The sequence below is a fragment of the Podarcis bocagei genome (assembly GCF_964188305.1).
Source record: "Podarcis bocagei genome assembly, chromosome: 13".
Taxonomy (NCBI): Eukaryota; Metazoa; Chordata; class Lepidosauria; order Squamata; family Lacertidae; genus Podarcis; species Podarcis bocagei.
Genome location: NC_138138.1, coordinates 26,518,368 through 26,525,380, shown reverse-complemented (window position 1 = coordinate 26,525,380; position 7,013 = coordinate 26,518,368).

Below are 7,013 nucleotides of genomic sequence, written 5' to 3'. Positions count from 1 at the left end.
GGTTAAGAATGAGGCGCTGAGGCTGCCATGGTCGCTTGAATGAGACTAAGCCCCTCCCCCAGACCAGCCCTATTGGCTGGCCAGCCAAGAGAGCGGCGTGGCAGCCGGGAGATGACGCAGGGGGCCGAACATGCCCCCCTGCTGCCGTGGGAATGGTTCCCGCTCACAATACCTCCCCTCTGTGAGGAGGAGAGGCTTTCCTGGAACCTTTAAAAAGCATCCTTTGAAACACAAAACAGCATAAGAAGAGTTCTGCAGGATCTAATCAGAGGCCTATTGGGAAGTCCCACGAGCAGGACAACCGGGGGGGGCAGCAGCAGCACTCTTCCCCCATGTTCCCCAGCAACAGGGAGACCACTAAACAGTTGCACTAGTGCAATGACTTTTAGCTGTGCATCCTCTTCTCTCCCTGCGTGCCCTCTAAATGTGCTCTGGGTTTCCCCCCAACCCTCTGGAGCAGATTTAGGCAGGTAGTAGGAAAAAAAGAGAGGTCAGGGAATCTACACTGTGCAGTTACAAGTCGTCGTGCTAATGTAAATATTTAGCTGAATACTGCCCATTACATATAGCCTTCATGATAAGTAACCACTAACAGTTTTATGAATATGTCGGATCCTCTTCGTAAAGCCACCCAACTTGGTGGCCATCAACATTAATTTAATTGATGTTTGATTCTAGAGTATTGTATCTTTGTAAGCCACGTAGAGACTATTGTAGTTAAGCGGTTTGTAAATTGTATAAATAAATCTCATGTGGTTAGGGTTGCCATATTTCAAAAAGGGGAAATCTGGACAGGAAAGTTATTGAGTTTTTTTTTGTGTTTTTTTTTTTGCAAAATCACAAATAAATTGACTAAAACAACACTGCTGACATCAGTTGCCATAAGTCCAGATTTAGCCAATTTCTGCCCAGACACTGCTTTCAGATATAGTATTCCATATATGTCCAAGAAATTCCAGACGTATGGCAACCCTACATGTGATACTGGATTCCAGAGTTTATGCACAATGTCTGTCTGTCCTGTATTTTCCAACATTCACCTTATTTGGCTCTAGTATTATGAGAAAAATTATCTCCTCCTACTTTGCTCACACCATACACAATTTTATATCATGTCATACCTTACTTACAATTTTTTTCTAAACTGAAAAACTAAGGTACCTTATCTTTTTTTTTTCACATACAGGAGTTGCAATAGCCCCTGATTTTGCAGAGCTTTGTCTGAGTTGTGATGAGTTACCATTGCTAGGATGAAATATCGATTACATTTTGAGTATTTGATTTTTATATGGCAGTGTCCTAAGATGGAAACTACCTTATGAGCTGGGATGGAATTATAAAACCAGATGAGCTCCCTGGCCCCTGAACATTTTGGGAGAAAGCTCATAAATACTGAATTCATTCTAAGACAAGTTTGGGGGAGTTTGTCTATCACAGGGATTGGGGCAGCGGCTTCGGTTGCGAACCTATCTAATTCACACTTCAGTGGCAGACTTTGGCCGGTGCAGCTGAACTGGTCATGCTACCCTAAAACTGCCTCTGCACATTTTCTGAAACAAGACCCCAAATGAAACGCAGCCGTCCTTCAAAATGTACACTTTCTTGAATTTTGAGTTATCCAGTCAAATGATGTGCACAAAAATGCATATATTCATGAAAAGAATGTGCAACAATGCATTGTATTAGAGGAAATCGCTTGGCAAAAGCAGACACACTTGCACATACAAATGTGTGTATTAGAAGAAATTCACACTAAAATGCTGAAGAATTTCCATGAGGGTTGAATGGAAGGGGAATCGCATACTGATGTTGAAATGTGGAGAACTAGAAAAATGGGAAACCAAGAGAAACTAAATTCGACGTATTAGCCCATTATTACTTTTTTAAAAACAAGGACTGTGTTTTCACATGGATAGTATTCGGAATCACGACATCAAATGCTCTGATATGAGGTCAACTAGTGGGAATGCAAAGGGCAGCTGTAGCACCTGCAGATATTTTTCTTTGATGCCAAATTATCTCACCCTCCATTTCTGGAGTTTGTTCTGTGATGGTTCTTCTTCCTGTGCTTTCAGACACAAGACCCCTGTAATTTCACCTTCCCTCGCCCCCAGTTCCTACACAGTCAAGGTGTTAATGACATGATGGAGTTGCTAAGAACAGTTAGGAAGAAAATCCCAGTGTGGTTTCTAATTATAAAGCGGCAGAGAGAATGGCAAAGCTCTGCAAAGCCTTGTCCAAACAAATTCTGACTTGTCCTCTGCCTACAACCGTTTTCTGTTATGGTTGAAAGATTGCAAAAGCTGCCAAGTGACACCTTCCTTTCAGTGTCAGCGGATCCCATGTTTTTCTCATGCTCCCTCCAAGCAGGCAGCCCTGTTGCCTTTAAGAAATCTGTCTCCTGCGCAGTGTCTTCATACTGTGGTAGGATTTCCTAGGCGGTGAGTGATTTTCAATGGACAAATTGCAGCACAAATCCGTTGTTGGCTTCAGCAGAGCTGTGCAACTTGCCTTTAACACCTGTGTTCTGGCACTGCGGATGTGGGCAGGACCTACAGGAGAGAGTGCGGAGACTGACTTAAAGCATTCACCCGCTGCTGATGCAAGGCATCACTTGGCTGGTTGCCCCCTTTTGTTGCCTAGATGTCAGGAACTGGCTGGACAAAGAGGAGTGGTGAGATGCATCTATTAAGCCTCATAGGAGGAATGTTCAGAGCACAGGGGATGGGGGTGGGACACTGAGGACAGGTCAGAGGATGAAGCAGAGGAGGAATGGTTGGCCACTGAAAAAGCAACAGGCATGAGTGAGAGGGAAGAGCCAAGGGCAGAAAGCAGTTCAGACTCAGCACATGAGGCTTCCCAGGAGCTCGCCTGTCCTATTGTTAGGCTCCCCCACACCCCGCCTTAGCTCCAAGGACACGAAGAGCTATGCATATGGCTGAACAATGAGCAACAGTTCCCTCCCGTCATAGTTTACATCTACGTAGGCAGTCTCCCGAGGAGGAGAGGTCTTATGGGGAAGTGGGAAGCCGGAACCATCAGTCCTGTGCAACTGTGGTCCTGCCTCGAAACTTCTCTGTGTTGTTTGCTGTTTTCTTGAATAAAGAATTAAACGTCCGGCTCGTCTCTGCGTTTGAGTGCTGACCTGCATCTGAGCCAGCCCTGGCACTAAAGAACGCCAGAAAAAGAACTCAAACACCCAGCTCAGTTTATGCCCAAGACTTTCATGCTTAAATGAGAGTGGCACATCAGCGAGGCACAGTTGCAAGGTACATCAGGTGTGCCAAGAAGATTAGATACATGTCTAGGCACAAGCTAAGATGTTGAGTCAACAAGTGACATGCTTCCCGCACCTTCCTTTTGAAGGATGGGGCAGGCACAGCACTTAGGGCAGCAAATGGCCAGAGTCCCAAGACTGGGCAAGTAAACAGGCACTGCTCTGGGTGGGTTGAGCTTGCGAGGTTTGTTTGTGCCTGCACTGGCTTCTCTGTGTCCTAGGAGATGGAGTCAGAGTCGATGGCAGCTCAGCATCCAGTTTACTCTCAGTAGCCCTGTTCTCTGAAGCAGGCTCATCACTAACAGGGAAGGAGACTCTGGGAATGGTTCTATGACAGGCAGAGTCTGGTTAGGGGTGCCTGGTGTCCTCGGAGCAGAGCACTCCTCTGCTAGCCTGCTCAGATCCTCCCTGGGTTCCAGCTCACAATTCTCCATGCCATCAGCCCCTTCCAAGTCTTCTCCTACCCCTCTAGGACCCTCTCCCAAGGTCGTCCTGCTCCAGTTCTCTGAGCTCCTCCCATTCTTCCTTGGGAACAGGCCACCCAGTCCATGACATCTCCATGGGACTCATGACAGGAAAGCAGGAGATATTATACCTGCTCAAGGACACATTCCTCAGAGGCCAAGGCACTCAAGGGGGGGTGCAGAGCAAGGCCATTGCAGAACAGGACTTGAGAAGGAGCTGTGTCCCGGGGAGTGCCCCATGGGCCAGGTGGAGTAGCATTTGGCCCCTGGGTTATGAGGTTCCCCACCCCAGACCTACCTGATCAACCTTCAGGTGTCAGGCAACCTTCTTCTTATTCTTCCAAGCCTTTTTAGGGAGTTCTCTGTCTGCTGTCTTAATTCACGTTTTGTTCAGCTTGTTGTTCTGCTATTGTGTTTCTCGCTTTTTATTCAAATGGTTAAGTAAACCACCCAGGAACCTTTTGTGAAGAAGGGCGGGCTATACATTCCATAAGTCAATAATATACCCTGCTTTTGAAACTCAGAGAGGGCCTGCCCATCCACTATCAGGGATTTCGTAAAGGATTTGATAACAGAGACATGGTAGCTGGTTGACGGATCTCTATCGTTGCCCTTCTCTGTCATCTGCAGGCACCTCTATGGGTGGCTTTTTTGTTTTCCCCCTGCTACTGTATTAAGTGCATAGAAACTCCATTTGCCTAGCAATTAGGAGTGGAAGGAAATAAAAGGAAGACTGCTTTACTCCACTGAGATAGGAAGGTTGGAGTGAGATTGCCTGTGGCACTTAGGATACTACAGAGCAAGGACTTAGCCACCCTCAGCTTCATTCTTTGGCACCGTTTTCTGGGTGTTTCTTCCAAGGTCTCCAAGGGCTGTTTTGCCTGCAGTAAAACCCCTCGCATGCTAGAATGGCAGAGACCAGGAGTACTGCAATTCCCGCAGCACCGAAATAATAATGCTTGTTGGCAGCTAGTGATAAGGCAGAGGATTTAAACCGGGTGAGCAGGATTGTGGGATGCTTACGTGTCTTTGGTTCCATGAACAGACCCTTTGTTTGAAAATGCTGGCAGCTCAGAAGGAACCCAACCATCTTCTGTTTTCCAGGCACGATGCATTTAATGCCAACTCAAAATAGGAAGAGGGGGTGGGGGTGGTGAATCCAGCCACAGACACAGGGCAACCCAATTTATGCAGGCATTTGCCTGAGGTTGATTCAGACAAAGAGCACCATGGTTTGAGTTTTAGTGGTCAAGGCAGAAAAGGGTTGCTCACTGCGCTTTCTCCTACCACAGGGTGAGTCCAGTTTCACAGCTGAAATGATAGACATGCAAGCCAGCCATCTGAACACAGGCTCAGCCACCAGTCCTGCTTCTTTGTTCTTCCTCTACGCAACCTGTTTGCCCTTTTTAATTTTTAAAAGTGCCACGTGAAGTTACTTGTGTTTATAAATGTATCAGTTGCATAAATTTGTGTGTTTTTATGGCTTTTTTAAATAAAGAAAAGTTAAAAACTGTCCCCAGAAGGAGGGTTTCTTGGTGACATTACAGAGTCAGCCAATCAGCACTGTGCACAGCCAGCTGTGGCTGCTACAGCCTTGGGAAAGTGGCTTTTCTGGAGCTGAAACACGAAGAGGAATAGGTGTGTATGGATCTGGGGTGAGGGTCCTTTGGCCACAAGGCCAAATGCCTCCCACCAACTCTCCCTATCTGGCCCTCAGGACTATTCCCCAGTCATACCTCCTCAACTGATCCTGCTTTGTACCTCCATGAGTATTTTTGTCAGGTTGGAAAGTGTTCTTGAGCTTGGGTAATGTCTCTTCCTTGCCTGGATGGAGGATAGATAAGTGAGAGGACATGTAGAAACTCCACCTGCTTTTGCATCTGGCTCTGTCTGCCACCAGCATGCTGTCCTGTTGTCCAGAAGGGAATGCAAACCTTGGGTGGAAAAAGCTTTCGATTGACTGGAGTGGAAGCTCTTCCAAATCCGCCGCTTCCTCTTTGGTCTCTTGTGTTGGTCCAGGAAACTGGTGCTGGAATCCATAGACTGTGGTTGCTTCAGAGGCATTGCACATCGAACTGCAAAGCAGTGGTGTTGTGATCCACACAGCATCACTCTAGTTCTAGAATTGTGGGGTAAGCAGAGCAGACCCCGGGGACGTCACTGAAAAGACTTGTGTGCCACAAATAAGCTGTGCATGCAGAACAGTACAGGTTTAAGTTACTACAAGATGCAGCAGTGTTGAGCAGAGCCAGTCACATGACTGTAACGACTTCGGAGAGCAGATTCACCTGACCCTGCTAGATAATGTGAAATGTTTTGAGTATAGAGCGGCAATCAGCAGCCTGGGATGCAATCCTTCTCATTCAGATGCAAAGCCAGGCTTGTCAGAACAGTGAGTATTGCTTCTAAGCTGTGGAAGAGAAAAGAAGAGTTGATGATTGGGGCCCTAGGCTTATCTCCATCCAAGCATAAAATAAGTGCTTTGACAGGGGAATAGCAGATCTCCTTTTAACTGCAAAAAAGGTGACAGTGGGGTGTGGGGGAAGGAAGAGGAAAAGATGTCTCCATCATGAGTTTGGCTGAACTTCTGTGGAAAGGAATTTTTCAGTACTGCTCACAGAATTTTCTTTTCGTGCATCCTCTGAACTACTTGAGAATTTCAACCCATGCATGGCAGAATTTTCGCAGAAATTGCCGATTTAATACTATTTTAGTATGATTTTCTTCTTGCAGAAGGAAGCAACAGGCCTGGCCTCTGATCTTTTCAGTCTTCTCTTAGCTCTTTGCACCCGTCATCCGCCATCAGCATGAACTAACACTGTAGATTCATTCATTATGGACAAACCTGAAATTTCTCAAAAGGGAATTTTCTGAAATAGTTGGTGAGACTTAATTTGCGCCCTCCCCCCCCCCCAAAAAAAGACTACTGGAAAATTCTTTCCCCATGAATATTTGGCAACCTCTTCCACCATTTTTCCATTTGCAAATCGGGAGGCTATTTCTACCCAATCTTGTTTCCAGCAGCTCTTTCAAGGTGGAGTAGCATTAGGGCTTGGAAATACAGTAGTGCCCCGCAAGACGAATGCCTCGCAAGACAAAAAACTCGCTAGACGAAAGGTTTTTTCGTCCGCGATTTGCCTCGCAAGACGAATTCCCCTATGGGCTTGCTTCGCAAAACGAAAACGTCTCGCGACTTTGTTTCCTTTGTGCAAAAACCGTTAAAACCAAGGGTGCTTAGCTTGAGCAGCTGCAGTTGCGACTTGGCTTCGAGG